Source organism: Adiantum capillus-veneris, chromosome 2, assembly GCF_014529385.1.
Source record: "Adiantum capillus-veneris isolate H3 chromosome 2, ASM1452938v2, whole genome shotgun sequence".
Lineage (NCBI taxonomy): Eukaryota > Viridiplantae > Streptophyta > Polypodiopsida > Polypodiales > Pteridaceae > Adiantum > Adiantum capillus-veneris.
This window is the reverse complement of record NC_140932.1, coordinates 103,174,445-103,198,903: the sequence shown is the minus strand read 5'-3', so window position 1 is coordinate 103,198,903 and position 24,459 is coordinate 103,174,445. Positions and strand designations below refer to the sequence as shown.

Sequence of the window (24,459 nt, the reverse complement as noted above, 5' to 3'; positions counted from 1 at the left end):
ATGGTGATGAGATTGGGTCACAATTGTTACTATCGGGATGGATTGTGTGGGGCTTGGGCGAGTGCATGTAGGAATGGGGAAGGAGAAATGAGAGCAGGCACAATTTCGGGGAAACACACACTGAAGGAGTTCATTTGTGTGTATCCTTTATTCATATGTAGAGGGTCAATGAAGGGTTAGTATACAAGGGGGTTAATGAGTTAGGGTCACATGGGCACCGGCCATAAGGCCTTTACCCAACAATCTCTCACTTTAAAGCTAATGTGGTCGTAAGTGGCAACTAAACATAGTATGTACAAAAGTGAAGCATGACAGATTCACCCTTGTATAAGTCTATTCATCCTACACCCATTAATTGTTAGTGATGTGTGTGAACACACTTATGACCTCCGGGGCATTTTTTCTATAAGATCCAGGGGACTGACTCCAAGATCCACCTCCCTACCACCCTATATATATGCTCTACTAGCCTTCTTTAGGATCCCCAATCTGCATGAGTAGTCAAGGCTCTTGGCCTAGATCCGTGACCCCTTGGTTTGCCCTTGGCCTTACATTACTCCACCCTTGGAGGATTGTTTTCATCCTCGAAAATAAAAGTAGTGATATCTTCATAAGAACATAATGTTTTCTGTAGTGGTATCCTTCATGGATCCAGCTGTTCATTTGACCAAAACACGGTTCAGTAGGAGGTTGAATGAAATCAAGAAGAGCATTTTGTGCAACCGTCTTGTGTAACCGGCCCATAACCGCCAACATAGCATATAGATTCCATTTAGAACTCACTTGAGTATGCTAAACGAAGTAAGATATATCTAAAAAAGTACCTCTTTTAACTTTCCATGAAAGCAACTGGCTGACATAACTCATCAGCAAAGTACAATTCTTGATTTAATATCATTTGTCATCAATAAACAACTCCACCATCTCCGGCATTCAAGGGTGAGAACCTGATTTAAACATGAAGAGGCTAAACTTAGTCACAACATGGTTTATCTCATATAAGCAAATTCCAACTAGAATGATAATCACTTTTGGATTTCTTGGTGCTAGCGTACACGCTTAGCACAAAATTAACACTTGTTCTCTCTGGATAATTGACAATATTGAAGTGTGTTTCCCCACCTTTTACAATTCTCCAAACTAACTAGTAAACATTATTGTTGACTAATGAATAATTTTAGGAACAACCATCTTGGTTAACTGTAGTGAGTTGATATACAAGCATCCAAACTGAGCCATGACCTCTATTGGTAATTGGTAATCTACAATTAATCTCATAGAGAGATTGCACATATATAGCAATTTTTTTAGAAGCTACTAATGTCATGAATGTGCATGTTGCTCCAAATCATCCCTTACTAAACACTAGGGCCCATAACACCTAGTGTGCATGCATTTAGCAAAAGACGGATCCGGACCTGCATATCCATAACCATACTTGCCAATGCTTATGGATAACATTATGCTCACAGCTCACGGGAAAGGAACTAAATACTTTCCACGCGAAAATCGTGCTAACATATTTGGGCCATAATAGAATGTAAAAATCCATCACATCTAGGTACCAAATGAACTAGTTCATTAATAGAACATAACTTTGTTGCATGTGTAAGCAACTATCTGTTAAAGTTGTTTAATTGTACTTGTAATCTTAACAAGTCTTACTAGGTATTCAAAAATTTATGGCCACTAAAATTGTTCTTGATACGACGTGCAACAGATTTGACAATCACATGGGGACTTAGCCGCAACACATAATTGAAATGACATGTGCCAGTGTCAGTCCCAGAGACTCATATTCTCCACATGTGGAATATGTCTCAGATAAAGCTGTCCAAAAAAAGAACATCCTACAAGTACGAGATGTACTTGTGTGTGTAAACACTCTACAACATGAGTGAGAGGGACCCTCATTATTCTTGCTCCACACTGGCTAAACCAAACTCCATGAGTTCCTAAACCATGTTGCTCCTATTATGATAACATGTGCCAAAAAAAACTCTATCATGGAGGTCCTTAACTGCATAATGTAGAAATGTATCTAGGACACTACATCCCAAAATTATTTGCTTCCACATGACCTCGTCATGTCTCTAAAGAGTAAAGTGGATGCAAGAATTGAAGCTTATACATCCTACTTAGAAAAATCAATCAAAGCATCTTCAAATATGAATAAACCAAATCAAATGTGTACCTGGTTGAACATAATGTTCGCTTACCCGTAGTCAAATGCACATGACCAAATCGTCCACGTGAAAAGGCATAGTAACACTAATTGAAAGATTAGTGAAAAATGAGTAGTATTGCATTGGTAGCCCTTGGTGTTGCCTTTGCAATCCAAACCCCTTGGTTAAAATCTGGGATGTCAAACCCGTTGGTTAGACTCTTTATGAAAACTGCTCAAACTAGCAGGCAACGGTGACCAACACAGTCTATTGTGTCTAATAGTGATTGAAATCAACTTTGGATGTTGAACTTGTCCACTACCCTTTGGCAGATTCCAAACTTATTTCCTTGATAGTATAATTATGATGAGATTAAATTGTGACCCTCAACACCTATGGAGTGAATTGGTATTGGATAGGTCATACCCCTAGAAAGACCGCTCCTATAGCCACAAGTAGTGCTATAAATTCAACAACAGATCTTGTAAGTTGAAATCGTGTTCACAACTAGAGTTTGAAAGAATCATATCCCTTCAGGAAGAGAAGAGAAAGATTCTCAACACCCCAAATAAGAGATCACTTGCTTTGAAGCTCTCTTTATCTATTCATGTCGTTCCATGAATTATTTGCTTGATAGCGAGGCCATGCCTACTTGCTATCCAGGGATATCGTCTTCTATATTGTCAGCACCTCTTGTGCACAAAATTTGCACGTCGTTGTAGTCATATACAATGATCAGAAGAAAATATATAGCAATCAGAAGCAAATATACGATCCCCAACTCTTCCAGAACAAAGTAGCTGATGTTAGAAACATAAACTATGTTGGAGTGGAAGGAGTCCACCCAACTGGCATGTCATGCATGCATATCAAAAAAATAGTGTGATAAGCCTTTGGCTTCAACGATGGTCTCAATAGTTTGAGCTGATGGCATATGTGCATTGCATGATTTGTATTGGCATGGATACATCACAGTTGGTCATTGCCAACCATAACTATGAGATTATATTCTATATTTTCCCATTTACTAAACATGGGTGTCGTTATCCCTGATCCTAAGTCGATGGATATGACTTTGCATGGAATAGAAGCCTCGCTTCCCATGAAAATTGTCAAAGCATGTCCAATTTAAAGGTTAAACACAAAAAACAAGAACTTGAAAGTGTCTAACCTTGTCACCCTCCATGGCCCGTGATCATGAAATTCAAAAGGAGATGCTTATTTGAGAGGGAATTTCAGTCTGTGTTTGTCATCCTTGTGCTTAAAGTTGGCTTGTAGCCTTCTATGTTGATGAATATGGTTCATAGCCATGTATACTAAGAATTTTAGAGCTATCGGATGTACCTTGTATTCCTTTGGGGCTTGGTTCATACTAACCTAAAAGCAGGTATACATGTTGCCAAGTTTTCTCAAGTTCGTATGCTACTAGCATATTCCAAACTTTGGAAGCTTCTAGGCAAAATGCCCCAAAGTGAAGCCTTGCTTCTCATAAGTTCATTGAGGAGATGAGACATGATCAAGCGTGATTGATCTTAGCTAACAGGTGCTCAGATTAACATACAAATGTTAAAGCAAAACAAGAATCGCCTTTGTCAACCTTTCATAGATGTACGGCCTTGCCGAATCATGCAGCTTATTGAGAATCATGAGATTTCCCAATATTAAAGAGATATCTCTTGAAGTTTAGCTATCAAATGTCATCAAAATCCCAAATTTTGCTTGACCGAAGCAACATTTTCTTGTCAAGTTGGCATTGCAAAAAATCCTACAAAATGGAATAAGTTCAAAATTGAAGCTTAAATTTAAGGTACTTACCAATTTTTGTAACTACCACCCTTGGCATCAAAAAACTTAGCATCATGTGACATGATTGTGCTTTCAATGTACTTCATGTGCTTATTTTGTATGCACTTTGGCAAGCTGTAATTGCTTTGGAGCGATTATGCACCCAATGCATATACATAGATATGGAGTTGTGCTCTTGGAAGTCTTGAATTTCCCCTCCGTGTGATAGAAGAAAGAGGACATATAAAAGAGATAATGACCAAGTTAATACACAAGCTGGGTCTATGAGCATCCTTGTACAGAGGCTTGCTCCCTAGTTAAAACATGACCGATGTATCCTATCGACGATTATTGACCTTGTCGAGTCAGATATCATATCGGAAGCATACAATATCTACAATACTTGCAGAGACAAAGCATACCTGAGTTGTGCCCTTGAAAACCCGTTAGAGCCGGCTTACCGACAATGGGCTGATTATGACCATTCTAACTTCATTGAGTTTAGATAGCTTGCTTAGGAGCCATTCCCTAGCAAATCCGAAACTCCGAACCAAAGAGAAAGATGCATGCCAGTATCTTTAATTGCAATAAATAGTCAGTCCTGCCACATATCTTGACCTTACAAGTCGCAGGTCGTGCCTGGCTTGCCTTTGTTGCCATGCAACCTTGCCTACATTCATTAGCTATGATTAATCAACTGGGAAAAAAGTAAAAGAGATCACCTTGTTCAAGGTTGAGGAGCGTCATAGAAACCAACTTTGGACTTGTCAGTTTTCCCTGTCTTATAGCCCATATGGTGGCTTGATTCGAGGAAAATTGCTATTGAGCAATGTTATATGGAGCCATGCCCCTGCGACCATGTCGATTCGTGTAAAAAGTCGGTAAAAATGCCTTGCTTGAGCTTCAATGGTCTAGGGTTGTTCAAAGCCAAAGCCCTAGGCCGGAGATGAAATTGATAAGGTAGTCCTTCCCGTAGAGTTGTTTGTATGATCCTGATGTCGGAATCCGTGATCTCAAAGATAGTTTCATAACCATAATGGTCTACTTTTGACCATTTGCCTGGTAGTTGTTTTGTCAAACATGCAGAAGATCGACACTACAATCGAATCCCCATCAGTTCTTTCCGTGGATTGCGAAGCTATCTGATGCCTTACATGGCTTTCATTTTGCTTTTATGCCCAAGAGGATTAATAGCCCAACTTTAATTTGAGTTTGCTATCGAACAAGACTAATCAATGATTTCCTATGTATGTGCAAATTTAGTAGACCTTAAAGATCCAGAAGATGTTAGAGTTTGAAGCCCTCCAGTTGAAGATCGAGGAGGCGTTTGATCCATATACACTCAAATGTAGATGTGAAGACTGCCCTATACTCAACCTCACAACTTGAAGTGGCCGCAATAGGTTGCTTCTTGCTCAACCATGGTATGCATGAATTTTCGAGCATGAAATAAAAGCCACCCATGGACATTTGCATGTCATAACAACCAAGTGTGAAAAAGCATGTAATTTGGTGGCAATGATCTCCCCTTGGGATAAAAGAAGCCAAGAGGAAAAGTGTCACTCAAGTAGAAAAAAATACCTCTTGACAGTCTGCCAATGCTTAGACCATGGGCTATGTATAAATTTGCTAACCTATGAGACTGCAAACTGAATATCAGGCCTCGTGTTGCATACATAAATAAAAGAATATGGCTTACCATTTCCTCTTTCTCAGCCATTGTCTTGGGAGAATCTTCCTTGCTAAGTTTGGAGTATGTTTGCATTGGGGTACTCACTGACTTCCCCCCCTACATACTAAAACGTTGCACTTTGTGAATGTACTTTTCTCGAGATAATTCAAGAATTCCACGTTGCTTGTCTCTCTTGAAGTGCATACCAAGAAAGTGATTGGCATCTCCCAAATCCTTCATGGAAAACTGAGTGCTTAGCATCTTTTTCAATTGATTGATCTCATCAATTGATTCGACTGCGATAAGCATAACATCTACATACAAGATCAAGATGATTAAAGAACCATCGTTCAATAATTTTGTGTATAAGCAGTGATCCTCTTGACTTCTTATGTAACCTTGAGACTGCATGAATTTGTCAAATTCTAGATACCACTGCCTTGAACCTTGCTTGAGGCCATAGAGTGCCTTTTTAAGTCTACAAACCAATTCTACCCTTGTTGGCTTTTGGGTTTCACATACGAAGCCCTAGACATCTTCATCTAGATCCCCGTGAAGAAATGCTGCGTCCCTTTGGACAAGTTCCATGTCTTGGATAGAAACCAAGCCAAGCACAGTGCGAAGTGTTGCATCTTGACTACTGGAGAGAAAATCTCATTGAAATCCACACCTTTTTACTGCTTGAAACCCTTGGCAACTAGACGAGCCTTGTATCTAGGCTCGGGATCTTCTGCTATATACTTCTTCTTGTATATCCACTTGCAAGGTAAAACATTTTTGCATTTTGGTAATTCAACCAAATTCCATGTCTCATTATCCACAATCAAAGTGTATTTTGATTGCATAGCCTGCTCCCACTTAACGCTATCATCCATTTGTATAGCTTCTTTGTAGTAGGTTGGCTCTCCACTGTCAGTGACCAATATGTGGTGTATACTCGGCTCAAATCGTTCGAGCGCACGTGATACTCTTACAGAGTGTCTCAGTGCCTGATTGCTGCACTCTGTTCTCTCCGGAGCAATAGTCGTATCTTGCACTTGAGGATTAGGTGCAACCCTACCGAATTGAGTTGGTTCGGAGACTACATCCTCAAAATGAACGTGTCTGTACTCAACTTCTTTAATGGGCTTCTTGTGCATTTTTTATTTCATTGAAAATCACATGTGAGCTATGAACGACTTTGTTGGGTTCTGAATGCCAGAGACGATAGCCCATCTCTCCATTTGCACCATAGCCGATAAAAATGCATTTGTGTGACCTGGGACCTAACTTGCGACGAAGTTCTTTGGGCTCATGTGCATATGCCTCACATCCAAATACACGGAAATGCTCAGATGACTCCTCCTAAAACCTTGGGACTGCATAAATGTTAGGGTCATCCCAACTTGGGCGATCATCCATGTGTGAACCTCTTATTGTAAAGCCTTTATAAGGCTCAAGAAAACCCTAAATGAACTCTCTCTCTCTCTCTCTCTCTCTCTCTCTCTCTCTCTCTCTGTGTGTGTGGGCGCGCGCGCGCCATGTCTATACGTGACTCTGTCCGCTTTCACGCCAAGCTCAACAAGTGGTATCAGAAATGGGCTTGCCGCTCCCCACTTTCCCCATCGCACGTAGCTCCCCTCGGAGCCTTGAAGTTTTCTTTTTCTGTTTTTTTGAGCTTGAATCCGCAAAAGAAAACGAGCAGCAGAAATCAAGCAGTGCTGTATTGAGATTGAGCAGCTGGCAGTACTGAGGCAAGTCGTTGCAAAAATTGCAGCACTTCAGAGTCCAGGAGAAGTGAATGCAATAAAAGGGGGCGTTTTTGCGTCCAAATCGAGCAAGGCAGAGGCAAACAAGCCCCCATTTTCTTCTTGGTGGATGTGCGCATGAAGGCACTGCAGGGTTCCAAGTTGAGAGTCTCCAAGCTCTGTTCTAGAGTGTCTGGCGCGGGTTTCTGCTCCTTCTTGACTATGGGTTGGAGGGCAGGCTTGAGCTTTGTAGAAAATAAGGTTTCTCCTGGCCTCGCTGACATAGTCCTTGTAGTAGCAATGATGCTCGGAGGAATGGATGCCATGGCTTGCTCAAACGGAGTGCACATGTACACATCATCCAAGATCAGGCTACTCAATCGATAGGTGCAGTGGCAACACCTTCAGAGAATTACGTGGGCAAAGATAGAAGTCAGTCATGATGCCATTGTAAGAAAGAGGTGGTGGCCGATCGACGGGCAAGAGGGAGCTCTACAGTGAGCTCGCATGGTGTCATAAGGTAGAGCAGGGGGGTGCCGTGCTTGGGCAAACAGAGCCGTGTTGGGGCCGATGAGCCCTCCAAGGGCAAGGAGATGGAGCCTACATGCTACGGGCTGTAGACGACAGTGATGCTCAGTTTCCACACACACACACAAAAAGGCGGTGACACGGCGCGTCAGCACTTACGTATTTATAGAAATAAGATGTTCAAGCCATGACGTGTTTTGTTTTTTAAAATATTTAATAAAGTTTATTCGACCTTTTAACTTCAAGAGGTTGCTCACACGATTGCTATATGAATTTCATTTGGGAATGAACGTACATATGATATGTATTATACACGATGTTTTGGTCAAACCCCACTCCCCTTCATCTTTATGATTATGATGTACGGAACTAGACACTGCCCCGACAAGTGAGTGTAGTCGGCGGTAACACCTTCCCAATGCGAAGCCCTTTTTTTTGTGAGTCACGTCTCATGAGGTTACTGGGTAAACCTAAACCCAAGGTTAGCTAGAGTTACCCAAAAACTCTAGGGTTTGGGAGTAAACCAAAAACTCCATGTTTGGCGGCTACGTTTACCTCCACCCATGAGGAAGGGGAGGCTCTTGGTAGGGCCAGGTTCTGGGTACACCTAAAACCTTTGGTTGAGAGTAAACCTAAAACTTTGTGTGTCATGAGAGTGACGAGTTTAGTTCTAGGGGGCGTTGAGATGACAATTATGCCAAGTTTGGCTGAAGGGTGCGATTGTTGGGGTTAGCCCAATTTGGGGGATCATCCATGTGTAAACCTCTTATTGTAAAGCCTTTATAAGGCTCAAGAAAAGCCTAAATGAACTCTCTTTCATTTGTAAAGTTTCTCTCTCTCTCTCTCTCTCTCTCTCTCTCTCTCTCTCTCTCTCTCTCTGCCATGTCTATACGCGACTCTGTCCACTTCCGTGCCAAGCTCAACAATAAAAACGTCACAGTTTTGACACCACCACTTTGAACCCTGCCTTAAGCCATAAAGTGCTTTCTTGAGTTTCCATACAAGCTCCTCCTTGCTAGGATGTTCAAACCCTTCAAGTTGATTCATGTAAACATCCTCTTCTAGATCCCTATGAAGAAAGGTTGTCTTCACATCCATTTGGACAATCTCCATGTCCTATGTGGCTACTAGGCCAAGCACTGTACACAGTGTAGTCATCGTCACCAAGAGTGAGAAGATTTCATCAAAATCAACTCCCTTTCTGCTACTTGAATCCATTAACAACCAACCAAAGCTTGCACTTTGGTTGTGGATCATCAGATGTAAATTTATTTTTGTGAGCCCATTTGCAAGGTAAAGCCTTGTTGCCTTCTTAAAATTCAACCAAGTTCCATGTCTCATTACTATTGATCGAGTTGTACTCAAATTGCATGGCCTGCTCCCACTTGACCTTGTCATCCATTTGCATGGCTTCTTTGTAGCCAGATGGCTCACCACAATGAGTCAGCATGACATAGTCCAACCTTGGCTAAAACTGCTCGAGTGGATGTGAGGATCTAGTAGATCATCTCAAAGCATGACTACTGCCCTTTGCCTTGTCAATTGGGCCACTGCTTGGAAGGTATATCATTAGGCTTTTAAGTTTCCATATATTCTAAAGGAATGTCCTCGAATGTGATTTTTCTACGCTCAACCTCTTTGATATGTTTCTTGTGCATCTTCGACTCATTGAAGATAACATGTGAATTGCAAATTGAGATTTTGTGTGCCAGAGATGATATCCCTTCTCTCCATCTTCACCATAACCAAGGAAAATGCACTTGTGTGACTTTGGGTCTAGATTTTCCAAAGCTCCTTGGGCACATGTGCATATGCCTCACATCCACCAAAGACATGCAAATGAACATAATGTGGCTTCTTTCCGAACCACAGCTCCTATGGAATCTAGTAATTCAATGGCATACTAGGTGACTAATTGATTATATGTACTATTGTAAGTACTACCTCTACCCAAAAGGTTTGAGTCAGATTTACCATAGAAGGCATGGTTGTGACTCACTTCTGAATCATACAATTTATCCTTTCTGCAATTCCATTCTGATTAGGTGTGTAAGGTGCAATAAGCTACCTCTTAATACCTCTCTTGCTACAAACATTCTTGAACTCCTTGGAGACATATTCTCCACCATTACATGTCCTCAAGCTTTTGATCTTCTTGCCATACTGATTCTCTACCAATGCTAAGAATTTTTGGAAAGTAGAGAAGATATGATTCTTATGTCTCAAAGGATACACCCACACCATTCTAGTGGAATCGTCTACGAAAGTCACAAAGTAGTTAGCTTCCCTCAAAGAGTTGGTTAGCATAGGACTACACACATCATTATGGACAAGCTCTAGTGGCTGTAAATGCTTCCTATTCAATGGCGATGAGGTGCTCCTAATGTTTTTTTACCATAAATGCAGTGTTCACACATAGAAAAGTATAAATAATTCAACATAGGCAAGTAACTAAAATGAGCTATTGATTTCATTCTCTTTTGGATCATATAGCCTATCTAGCTATGCCACAACTCAATAGGCAACAGCTCGGCTATGGATATGCAATTCTCTTTTGCACACAAAACAAACATAAAGTAAAGTGTTCCATGTTTTTGACCTCCTGAGAATCACAAGATTTCCCTTTTGAATCGACCATGAACTATTCCAAAAGGTGATGGTGTAACCCTAGTCATTAAGCAAACAAGTGGATATCAAAGATCACCTATCCGTGGGAAATCACCTATCCATAAAGTTTGGCCTTATCTCCATACTGCTCAAGTTTTGCAAACATGGCATCCTTTACTGAGAAAAACATTTATAGTATTAGAAAGTTCGACGGCACAAATTTCTCTATATAGAAGCAGCAAATCCAAGATTTGCTGACCCAAAAAAGGTCAATTAGGGCCGATCTTTGAGCATGCATAGGGGAAATCACCTATCCATGAGAACGCCAGTGTCAGAGGAAAAAAAAATTGTCTACAGGAATGTGAGTTCATGGGAATTCCGTCAAGAAGTGTCACCAATGTGGAGAAAACTGCCAATGTCGATGCCAAACGTCGATATTCAGCACCGAGAAAACCAATGCTCTCTCTCTCTCTCTCTCTCTCTCTCTATGTTGGAATTAGGGTTGCAGAGAAACACACACAGCTCGGAGAAGACAAAGGAAGCTCAAGGCACACAATAGAGAGTGTGTTACTTAGTGTGCAATGGAAAGATAGATAGCCCTAGAGTGATGGGCGTATATACAATGCACGGGGGAAAAAACCTCCTAAAGAGGGAAAAAATGCCCCGACGGTCCTAGTGTGTTCACACACATCACTACCACATGTATATGGTAACAAATCCCCCCTGGAGTGATGCGGTGAACGAGAGCTGGCACATGAGTAAAGGGAAGTGCCATGCCCTGAGGACAGGATCAATCCACAAAGGGGAGTAAGCCCAAAGCTTTGCGGAAAGCTTCAAGCTTCTCATGAGACAATGCCTTTGTGAAAAGATCTGCAAGGTTGTCCTGTGTTGGCACATAAGCCAAGCTGATCTCTCCTGCTGAGAGACTCTCCCTGACATAGTGGTAATGCACCTCAATGTGCTTTGTGCGAGCATGAAAAACTGGGTTCCTCGCAACTGCCAATGCGCTCTGACTGTCAGCGTAGATAGTGTTGGCAGTGTCCTGTCCAACACCCAAATCAGCCATAAGGCGTCTGAGCCATACACACTCAACCGTAGCTGTGAAGACTGCCCTGTACTCAGCCTCACAACTCGAAGTGGCCACAGTAGGTTGCTTCTTGCTCAACCATGATATACATGAACTGCCAAGCATGAAACAAAAACCACTTGTGGACACTCGCGTGTCAGAACAACCAGCCCAATCTGAGTCCGAAAAAGCATGTAAGTCTGGCGGCAATGATCCCCCCTTGGGATAAAACAAGCGAAGATGTAAAGTGCCACTAAGGTAGCGGAAAATCCTCTTGACAGCCTACCAATGCTTAGACCCTGGGCTATGCATAAATCTGTTGACCTGTGAGACTGCAAACTGAATATCCGGCCTCGTGTTGCATACATAAATGAGGCAGCCAACAACAGTTTGGTAAAGAGTGACATCAGCAGGATCGCCGGCATCATGTAGACTCAACTTCAAACCTGTTTCCATGGGAGTGGCAATAGGTTTGCAATCCTCAAGTCCAAACTTACATAGCAATGTCTGTATGTAACTTTTCTGACACAAGGCAATACCACCATCACACTGCTTAAACTGTATACCCAAGTAATGATGCAACAGACCCAAATCTTTCATCTTGAAAGTAGCATTCAAATCAGCCTTAAATTCAGCAATATGTCTCTCATTTGGTCCAGTGATCAGCAAATCATCAACATAAAGAACCACGATGAGAAATACATCACCCTCACGCTTTACATACAATGTGCTTTCTGTTGGACTATTACGAAAGCCTTGTTTGACCAAATGAGTGTCAGCTTTCTCATACCAAGCACGAGGAGATTGCTTCAACCCATACAAAGCCTTGTTACATTTGCACACTTTGTCCTCTTGTCCTTTTATGACAAAACCGCGAGGCTGCGTTACATAAACTTCCTCAAATATGTCACCATTCAAGAAAGCAATAACAATGTCTGATTGATATACATCCCAACCAAAATGAGCTGCCAATGCACATAGAAAACGCACAGTAGTCATACGACAAGTGGGAGCAAAAGTCTCTTCATAATCTATGCCTTTTTGCTGTGCATAACCCTTTGCAACAAGTCGAGCCTTATGGCGATCAATCTCACCATCCGGCTTGCGTTTCAACTTGTAAACCCACTTTGTACCAATGGCCTTTTTGCCAGGAGGCAAATCACATAAAGTCCATGTGTCATTTTCTATAAGTGCATCATATTCTGATTGCATGGCAGCCATCCAATTTTTTGAATTCTGTGCTTCATCAAAAGTCAGAGGCTCCTCAACATCATGTAAGCTAGACACAGCCAAAGCATAACAATCTGATGCATAAGATGCATGTCGAGAGCCTGAACGAATACGACTAGACAAAGGTGCATCCAATTTTCTATCACGCAAAGTGTGCACCAGCCATTTTGGCATACCTCTAGCCTGCTCATTTTCAACCCTTTCCTCATCAAGTACATCATGTACATCTGCATCAGTAATAGGCTGATCTAAAACATTTTCAGAAACCCCCATAGGGTGTACATTTGCCTCATTGGAACTTACATTCGTATTTCCACCACTGAAAAGAGGCAACAAAGTGTCATAAATGTCCTGTGAGCTTACATTACTGTCTCTAGTACATGACAGCAAGGGCTGAACAGAATCTTCCACAAACACTACATCCCGTGAAACCAGAATACGTTTTTTTTGCGGATGATACAACCTGTAACCTTTGCTTTCAACACTATAACCAACAAAAATACATTTGACACACTTATCATCCAATTTTCTGCACTGCACTTGTGGCACCAAAGCATATGCCAAACAACCAAAAACACACATGTGCTCAATAGAAGGCTTTCTATCATGCCATGCTTCATATGGAGTAATAGATTGCAAAGCTTTCGTAGGACACCTGTTAAGTACATAAGTGGCACACATGATGGACTCAAGCCAAAAAGAATGCGACAAAGCTTGACTTTTGACCATACATCGTGCCATTTCCGTCAGTGACTTGTTTTTCCTCTCAGCAACACCATTTTGCTGAGGTGTATAAGGCACTGTACATTGGTGTTTTATCCCACAACTAGCCAGAAATGCATTAAATTCATGAGACATATACTCCCCTCCTCGATCGGAACGGAGGGTGCCCATAGTACATTTCGAGACATTTTCAGCCATAGCCAGAAATTGTTTGAAGCACATAAAAACTTCGGACTTTGCTTTAAGCGGAAATACCCATGCATGCCTGGAGTAATCATCAATGAAAGTCACGAAGTACAGGTAATTTCCCAAGGACGGAGTTTGCATGGGCCCACAAACATCACTATACACAAGCTGCAACCTGCATGTGGCCCGAACTGAACCATCCTTTGGAAACTTAGAACGCTGCATCTTACCCAAAATACAGCCTTCACAAATATGTTTGACAGGTGCTTCAAGAGGCGGCAAAGAAGCAACCATATCAGATTTCTGCAAACACAGCAAACTGGCAAAATTCAGATGACCAAAACGTGCATGCCAAAGTTTTTCATCTGAAATAGCCCTTGAATCTGCAACAGAATTTGCAAAATTTTGTCCACACTTGTCATACAAAGTGAGCTTATACAACCCACGACACAAAAGCCCAGATGCAACAATTTCATCACCAAAACTGAGATCATGAACTGTACATCTGTCATCCACAAATTTGACTACAAGTCCAAGTCTAGCAAGTGCGGATACAGACAAGAGATTCTTCTTGATCCCATGTACATAAAGTGCATCAACAAGTGTGAAGGAACTGCCATTAGCAGCAGTGAGCACAATCTTTCCAACTCCCTGAACTGGATAAGAGGCGTTGTTGGCACAAGTGACTGAATTCCCATGAGGGAAAGACTCGAGAGAGGTAAACAATTCACGATGTGAGGTAATGTGCTTTGTAGCACCACTGTCGAAATACCACACATGTGAATCTGCAGCAACTGACAAGCATGCATCATGGACAGGAGGATTGTAAGTGCACTCTACGCTAAAAGCCCATTCTGCATCAACATCAGCAACACAGTCTCCTTTCACAGAAGACTCAACAATGGCTGCATTTGTAGTGGAACCAGCATTCGCAGTGGAACCACCCTCTTTCTTCTTAGCCTCTTTGGCCTTCAACTTAGGACACGACTTGATCAAGTGATCATTGGCTTTACAATAATGGCAACGCATCTTCTTTTTGCCCTTATCACCAGAATTGCCAGATGAAGTACTGCCAGCAGAAGCATTAGGAACATAATTTTTGCCACTCGCAGCAGAACCATAAGAAGTGGCTGCATTGCTGTTACCACCCTTTCTTTGAGAAGCAATAAAAGCCTGTTCAACTGCACGCTGTCTAGTCCTGTTTTTTCTGGACAGTGACTCTTGCAACAACAATGTGCATAATGCATCAAACTTGACAACTTCTGGATTTCCTTGGGTCATCAGTCTCCAAGTACTAGCAAATGTCTGGTAGGAATCTGGTAAGGCATCAAGAACAGTCTGCACAAGGGAACTGTCTGAAATGACTTCACCTGCAGAAATAAGCTGCTCATTGATATCCTTGACACTAGCAAGGAAAGTGTCCATATCATCTTCCTCATGCATAATCTTCGACTCCAGCTCTTTACGCAGCAAAGCAATTTTAGCCTCATTGCGGCTTGCATAAAGACCTGCTAAAATATCCCAAGCCTGTTTTGCAGATTTTGCTGAACGGATGTGAGGAACAATGGTGCGCTTCACAGAAAACGCAATTAATGCATGAGCTTGCGCATCCTTAACATCCCAACGAGCTTGTTCTGCCGTAGGCAAAACAACTCTAACAGCTGCAATCCTTGCAGCAAGACCTGCAACATCCTCAACATCGCCTACATCCTCAGAACCAGGACGTACATCAATGCCCTGCACAATGTTCCAGACACCTTTTGACACAAGAACATGTTGCATCATATAAGCCCACATAGGGTAGTTGTCCCCATCCAACCTATCCTCAGCAACAAACATCTTGAACACATCTGTGTTGTTGTTGTCAGCCATGGTAAATGCTGCACCTGATGTGAAAACTGCCCGAAAATAGGAGAAACGGAGCGGGAACAACCTGTGCTATATAGCACAAACCGTAGAAGACTATAAGGCACCTGTTATGCAGAAATTGGCACTGACAAAAATTCAGCACAAAATGACGAAATAGCATGTGCAGTACTGCCTGTAGTGAAAACGGAGGCCGAAATGAGCCCAAATCAAAATTCTGAGCAGACCGAGCTATTCGATTCGTTCCAAAATATTTGTTGACCTGCGAACGCTCGCAAAAGCTCACTGAAATCGGAGAAAGTGAGCAGGCGTGTGCTGGAGCAGCTGGCGACTAAGCCCGGGAGGACGTGACCTGCTCTGATACCAATTGTTGGAATTAGGGTTGCAGAGAAACACACACAGCTTGGAGAAGACGAAGGAAGCTCAAGGCACACAATAGAGAGTGTGTTACTTAGTGTGCAATGGAAAGATAGATAGCCCTAGAGTGATGGGCGTATATACAATGCACGGGGGGAAAAACCTCCTAAAGAGGGAAAAAATGCCCCGGCGGTCCTAGTGTGTTCACACACATCACTACCACATGTATATGGTAACACTCTATGCACCAAAGTCATGAAAATCCATCGCCAAAGTCATCAAGATGCCATCAAGGCCGGGGAGAGCTATATTCACATACCAGGCTCCCATTTGGAGAGAATCTATTTCTCTCACTCTCTCTATGCCAGGCACAAGCGTTGATGGAGAGCCATTGAGTGTGTGTGTGTGTGTGTGTGTGTGTGAACACACCCTTAAAGAGAAGAAAAAATTGCTTAATTTTTCACTTCTTTGCCAAATTTCTCTGTGGTTGCTTTTGATATTGTGTGTGTGTGTGTGTGTGTGTGTGTGTGTCTGCGCACACAAGCACAAGCACCCAAAGCCTTTCTCCATGCTATTGGATTTGGTTTCAACTTGCTCAACATTTCACTTTTCAAGCTTGTTTGACTCCTACAGATCCCCAAGCTCTCCCTCCTTGCAATGTTTTCAATTCCCCTCCTCAAGTCTTCTTGATGCCTTCAATTTGCTCTTGACCTGCACAATTCACTGCTTCTGATCCCTGCTCAATGCTCTTCTCCAAACCAGGACTACCCAGAATTGACTATCCCTCTCTTGCTTACCTTGCTAGAGTTTGATTTCACCTACTCTCTTTGCCTTCCAAAGTTTCTCTAAGGCACGATTCCTTCAAGCTCTCCAATGCTCTCAAGTTTACTACCCATGAGCATTGTCTAGCAAACACTTGCTCTCACGAGCGTCTTCAGGATTCTACAACACTTCAAAATTTGAGGTTTTGCTGCTCGACTTCAAAACTGTTGTTCCTCACCGACTGTGGGTTGCTTGATCCTTTTCTACTCCCACAAGGAACTTTAATTCAATTCCTACATAGCAAAAAAAAAGACTTTCCTATCAAACTAGTAAAAACGAAACCTTTTATTATATATATATATGCGGTAAAAATGACCCACATAATAAACTATGTAGCTTTTTGACCAACACGCACAAAAAAAAACTATATAGCTTTTTGACCAACATATGCACAAGAAAAACTACATAGTAATTGGAACGGAAGAAAATCTATATAGTAATATTCATGTTAGTTTTATTTACACAATCTAATACAATAGCTAGACAAAAAGAGTCACATAAGTGAATAACATAAATTTAACTTTTGTATTATAAACAAATTTATTGACTTTATAATTAAAATAATAATATTATAATAACAAATCTCACAAATGTATCGTAGATCTTGCATCAAAGAAATTAAATCTTTGCATCAAACTCATTATGCATGGGTATTTGGAATAGAGACTAGCTCATAAGAAAAGAACGATGTATAAGAGTAACTCACAATAGCTTTTTGAAGAATTCAATCTAAGTCATAAATTTAATAATTGAAAATAGTTGACGCTAGAATGTTCACCCTTTCTTTGGGTTTCAAGGTTACATTAAAATAAACAAATCAGCATAGAATCACTCAACCACAATTACATCATCCACACTTAGTGGAGAAGAGTCGCATTTGGAAATTCTAACTTTGTTTGTGGCCAAAAGGTACACCACAAATGATGAGTGCATGCCATCCATACTTTGCTCTTGACGATCTCCTGTGAAATCCGTACTACGCTTTGCTAGATTGAAACTATCCTTTAGTGTAAGATACAATGCATCAACTATTGGAACCTCTAAAAACTTGATTAAAATCGTCTCTTGGTCGTCTTTATCGAAAGTTCATATCCTAAATAAAAGTTCAATTGTAAAAAGTCACTACTTAATTGAAAAAGCTTAATCGATGCCAAAAGATGAGTACAACTAAAGTCAATCTCCTTACATATTCATGCAGCCCATTTGAGAGTTCATTGAAGGCTTTTGTGTTTTGAAGAGTAACACTCTCATCAAGAACGTTCTTCAATACACTCTGCATGCATAGAAAATTGAAAGCATAAAAGTTCAGTTAGAGCTCTAGACTATGAACATTTGGGCAATTGATAACAACTACCTTTTTCTTGGTGCAATCTTTTTTTGCCTTTTTAGTCTGCATCATATCCATCATCTTTTGATTCCACTGCATCAAAAAACTTAAGTTAAAGCTCAAAGCATACAAGGATATGAAATATATATAAGGTAAAATATGTGAGTAAACCTTAGGTGCACGCTTGCTCTTTCTAGAGCTCACATCCACTTGATTTTCCTCATGAGAGCTCTCAAAATCCATTTGTTCTTTAATGAGTCCAACCTTTGCATGTTCTCAAAATAAAACACATTAATTCTATATCTAGTTTAATTATTGTAAAGGGCAATCACATAGACATACATTTGGGACATCTCGAATAAGAGCCAAGAAAGAACCATTTGAAGCCAAAGCCTCTTCCTCTCCTTCTACATCCTAATAATAAATAACTACATTCAAGAAAGTGTACAAAATAATTCGAGATAGTATAAGTTGTGTAAACATACATCTAGAAGGGCTTCAACTTGCACGCCAGTGAAAATTTCCTTTGAATAGTTCTAGTCTTTCTCAAAGTCAATATGAGGATGATACACATCCTCATTGATAGGTTGTAAATGATTTTCCTCAATCTGCAATTGTATAACATTTCTAAGTAACTTTAACTAAAAAAAAATAAAAAATTAAAAGATGTAGAAACTCCCACAAGTTGTTTTTCTTTGTCTTCCGCCTTTGCATTCACTAAGTCGGTTCCCTACAATGCACAACTTCACATAATCAATCTTACTATGATAGCTAAAAACTATGAAAAATTAATGATAATGTGGCTTATAGATATTAAATTTGTGGTATTGACCAGCGTTGATTTTTTCTTTTCATTCTTTCGCTTTGCTTGCCTGTGACGCAAGCAGAATGTGTAGATGTCCTCCACTTTCCAAAGGTACTCTGCACCACAGAACCTCATCTCCTCAATTTCATCATGGTGCTCTTGAATGAAGCTCACAAGTTCATCCTTCCCCTCTAGATTGTGTCGTAGGTCACAAAGCTTGGAATCAAATGCTTTCATCCAACCTCTAACAGTTCTCAGATTGGAGCAATGAACTGCATGTACACTGTCAGCATAATACTTTGCAAGGAACTCTTTTCCATAAAAGAGTGTTGGATCTCTATCACTTTTCTTGAGTGGGAAGCGAAAGAGTTGCTCGTATGTCGGAACTGGTTTTTCAACTGTGTCTTCCTTTGCAACTTGTATAGCCTTGCTATGCCTTTGAGACAATCTTCTAGCTGCCATACTATTCTTATGATCAGCCTTAGAGGACTCTCCACCACTTGATTCTAGCTCTTTTACCCTTTTCTCTAGCATTGCTATTGTCTCTTTGAGAGACATTGTTTCAGATGGAGAAGCCATGTAATAGCTACAATGTCACAAGTTAAACCTTAAATCATATAAAGTGTGAACAAAACTTAAAAACAAGAACAAAACATTTTTTCCAATCAATTAAAGTATTCAAATGTTAGATACATCAAAGGCTAAGCACTTGTGCATCTCCAAACTACTGGCAAATTTAATTGTGCACCACTTCTTGAAGACATGCACCTCCTACTAACTACAATAAAGTCATGTATCACTACTTTGCATGAGTTCCAATCCCTCTCTTCGTACTGCTGGCTTTGTATCCTCCATGTACAATGATTAGAACTATCACGTACTAGCCAGGCTAATTTGCATTTTTTGCCCTGCTGGTCAATCTCTCTAACAACTGCATGTACAAGATCATCTTCACCATCACTTTTGGTTGCTAGAACGATATCACCAACCTCTAACCAAGGGGGTGCATGTCCGATCTCTCCGAGAGTCGTAAGCCGCTTTCTTTGAATCAAATCCTTCACCTCATACGCTACTAGCCTGTTACCTGTCAACGAAAGAGGTATGAACTTATGCATCAAAGATGAGATTGGTCTTACACAATCCCAAGTGTATGGCATACTTTGTTGTTGTACAATGCTCATTCCAGTTGCATGATGAACTATTAGTTTGTTAACCCCATTCTGTGAGGATATGCATTGTCTATAATACTCTGCCCCAAAATACAAATAATAGTAACCATTGTGCTCAATAGAGAACAATGTTTTTATTTTGGCCTTCCAATGCCCTACAGGAAGAGCATCAATATCACCATTGTCTTGCTTTACAGTCACATGGTCACCAACTTTAAAAGCCTCACCCTGGTAAAGTATCTTTTGGTAGGTTGTGACAAGAGTATTTTCACCTTCGCTAACTGTCATTGCCCATAGTTGCTGAAAGTACCTTTTCTCCTCATCTGAAAGGCATCTCTTTGTGCGTTTCTTCTTGGTTATACCAATCCCTTTCTCTCTAATCATGTTGTGGCAGTAAGCCGGTTCATAATCTGCCAAAATCTTATGCCATAGCTCCCTGGGCTCTTGTTAGAGATGAGAGTTCCAAGAGCCTCTTTTCATGGAAGATAGAGCATTGTGGACTCATAGGATGCAGTAGAGTGAAATCATATGGGAGTATCAACCTTTGGTGTAAGAATGACAAATTCCTCTCGTGTGGCAGGAATCCATCCTTCTCCTCTTGAAGCATGCGAGTAACCCATGTAAACAAAACATGCTTGTAAAAGTGGACATAAGTTATCTCATTTTTTTAAAAAAATTGTCTTTACTCCCATATATATGGAGACCATCCTTTCAAAAATGTGACACCAATATACATCATGAGATCCATGCCTGATAATGTCATCAAGCAATTCCCCATTCCTAGCAACATGCTCCAATGGTGAAGAGTTTGGACCAAAGAATTCCTTGCTCCTTACTCGCCAAGATGAGAACAATGATCGCATCATCTCGATAATCTCCTTTGTCCAGCCCTTCTCACGACTAAAATTGTAAAATGTGTGGGCAATGTCTATTAGGAGAAGACCAAGCTCATACATGGGTCTTGATACCTCGTGATGACACTCAATACATATGGCAGACACCACTGAACAAATTTTTGACTTTCCTCTGCCTTAAAACCTTCAAAGTGCTTGCTAGGAGTGTGTGGCCACCTGCCATTGCGAATTGATGGTGGTGCAAGCTTGTATACAAGCTTGCAACATTCATCCACCTTCCTTTTCGATTCATTTTGCAATCCTCGCATGACATTTGATGTATATTTACTAAACAAATTCAATGGAAGAACATGCATTGTATCATACACCAAGTCACGTGACAAGTCAAATCCATATAAGTCAAAGAACTTCCATAGCACTGACTCTCCAGATAGTCCTGCATGTGCAAGATTAGTCTCTCTTTGAGTTTGAGAGGTTGCTCTTCTGGCCTGAGTTACTGCATTGGACATTTCCAAAATGGAGCGTTTTGTTGGTGGATATCTTGCTTGTCGTCTATTACCATCATAAACATATTGCCCTCTATACATTGGATTACTAGCATCAAGAGTTGCTTTGGGCTTGTCTCTTCGACAACCCTCCTTGCCACCATCCTTGAAGAGTCCTATTTTGCATTGGGCAGGTTGGTCTCCACTTACCATCATAAGCATCCCGCGTAATATGCATGTTTGTTGCCATTCAGTTCCCATGCCAAAGATTTTGTTGACATCGTAGTTGTAGTGTACTTTTATTCCTGACATGAACAAGTCTTGCAATTCCTCCATAAGAGGATGTAGAAAAGCACCAAATAGACCACTATTGTTTCGGGCCACTTTCTTGGAGCTAAATGGGAGTACACTAACGCTGTAAGACTTTCCCATGTTCAAATTTTGATCTCTACAACCCCACTGTCTTTCTTTGTGGTACGAGAGGACTGGAACCCATCCCAATGCAGCAGAAGTGCCAGGTTACGGGGATCTCCCTGGAAAATTATTATGCCATATGAAAATACACAAAAAATGAGAAAAGAAAGCAAATAAAAATACCATGCCAGTAATTCTAAAACCATACCTCAATCGATTTCTTACTAGAGACTCTACGTCTGCGACAATCTCTACACACGAAAATATATTCTTGAGTTTGCTCATTCCACCCTTGTTGAATCTCCGGCGAACGGGATGAAGGGGGAAACGTTGTGTACACCTTATTACACCCTGGGGTTGTACAGATAACTGGAAGCTCAAATGTCTGCTGTGGGTCCCAAAAGTGTTGGACTATACGACACTTTGCGCCATCCCAAAAATCATGGATAGACTCCGGTTGTAGTTCAGGTGGCTTTCCCAACCATTTGTCTTGGTTTCTCCACATGGAGAGCATGCCATGGCACAAAGAATGACTTTTCAACATAAGCTCAATTTGTCTTCCAATTGGGAGATAATCAAAGGCTAGTGTCTCCTTGCGAGGCTTGAGACAACTTGGGCACCTTTCACAACATGCCAAGCAATCACGCTTTGCTTTCCTTTTTCTAATGTTATTAATGCATGCACAAATTTCCACACTACATCCTTCATAGTTGTCCTCCTTGCTTGGATGTAAGAGCTCTGGCTCATGGCGATTCCCTTCTTCACCCATGCAGACTCTGTATCAAAGAGGTTGTACCATACCAAGCCCTTGAAATAGCGACTGCAACTGCTCCCAGCTAGCAGGCACCCTATAATTATCAAAACAAAAAACCATCCCAATCTTCTTCAAGTCGAACCAAGATTTTGCTCAAACTTGGATCTTCTCTAGTGGAGTCATGCTTGCCTATTCTAGCCCCTCCCATGTCACTGAATAGTAGACGAAGCATTTCATCTTGACCGCTAATGGGAACTTGATATTCATCCCACAATGTCTGAAACTGAATGATCTTTGATAAAATCGCAATTCCAAGTGGTGCATGATTTGGACCAGTAGGTTGTTGGCAATCTTCACCTGCTCTAGTTGTATTTGTTGATCTCAAATCTATGCCCTCTTGAAAGCCCTCTTCCACATTCAAAGAGGCATTTGATGCTTCCATGTCTGGTACATTGTCATCAAAGTGCCTTACCTCCACATCTTCTCCATTTACAAACCCAAGCTCACTTGCTAGACTGCCTGCAACACTCCTTAGTTGTGCATGCATGAAAAATGTCGTTTTCCCAACATATTTTCCACCCTGGCAAAATGTAGAACATGTACACCACATTCTTCGTGTGGTGTCATTGTTGAATGCACTCTGGAGAGGTGGTGTACTATCAGGATCATTCACGTTAGGTGATTGACCCTGAAGGGCTTCAAGATTTCTGTTATGATTGAAATCTGGGTGAATTTTATGGAGTGTCTCCTGCTTTCTATGTTGAAAAAATGTGCTTCTACTCAGCATTTGATATCCTTCCGGTGTAAATAAACATTATACGTACATGTACACTTGAAGGTCTTGGAGGTGGAAGCCATGTATGCCTGTTTCACCTATTTGTCATTAGCCATGGTTACAAGGACTATAGTGGCCCAAAAACCACATCAACACTTGATGCTAGTGTAAAAGGCTATAGTACCACATACTTTAAGTCGCAGATACAAATTAGATAAAACTTTGCAGCATTGTGCAACTTTAATAATTAAAGAGCGACATACATTAAAAGACTAATCTGAACACGCTTGTAGAGTCTTTTAACATAGATGATGTATACATTCATGCAAGACACAATTTCTTGCTCGGAACAAGGCTTTTAATCACAGCAAGCCTATCACTTAAAATCCTTGGAGATATGGAATTTACATCATGGAAAACTACTTTGTAATAATCAACTGGATTTAAGGTTTCCTTCAGAAGCACTAAAGCCATATTCTCGGGCCACCAATTGGTGTCATCTATAACTATTCTTGAAATGCGTATCGGTGGCCTTTCTCTCCCAAAGACATAAAAGTGTTTCTCTGGCCAAACGATCATCCCTTCAAGATGATAGGCTATCTCAGCAACTAGTTCTTCTACTACTTCCTGTCGAGCCATAACCTACATATGCATGTTGACAAGAATGAGCACCGTGCATTCAAACCTAATTTATTACTAACATGCGTGTGTCAGTATGGGAATGACCCACTCAAAGGCGGCAGTAGAATGAGTACTCGTACTTAGTCTCAGCAAAATCTAAGCATGACATAAACCTCTTCAAGAGTCATGACTATGCCACGGCTAGACGTCGCTCTTATGTAAAGGATATGTAATTAATTGTGTAAATTTTAAAAAATGTTCATATTTGTTTTTATTTCTGAGTTACGTACATGTGTACACGTGCTTCATGATTCACAATAACCTAGCACCGAAGATGCTTATAATATAAAATCCTTTTTGCTTTGTATCTAAGAGACACGAGCATGGTTCAAATTGAATTGACAAAACATAACATTGTCAAATTAAGAGATCGAGCTATTGTTCAAATATCTTTTTGCTAGCTCGTTTTTTTAACTATACGTTTGTGTGTGTGAGATCCACAACAACCAACCCTAAATAAA

At 40.9% G+C, this 24,459-nt stretch overlaps 2 pseudogenes; both read right to left on the bottom strand.

The window, feature by feature from the left end:
• Nucleotides 1–17,916: 17,916 nt before the first annotated feature.
• On the bottom strand, nt 17,917–19,445 carry LOC147463301 (uncharacterized; annotated as a pseudogene).
• A 2,363-nt stretch (nt 19,446–21,808) lies between these two features.
• On the bottom strand, nt 21,809–23,152 carry LOC147463300 (uncharacterized; annotated as a pseudogene).
• Between the last annotated feature and the right edge of the window lie 1,307 nt (nt 23,153–24,459).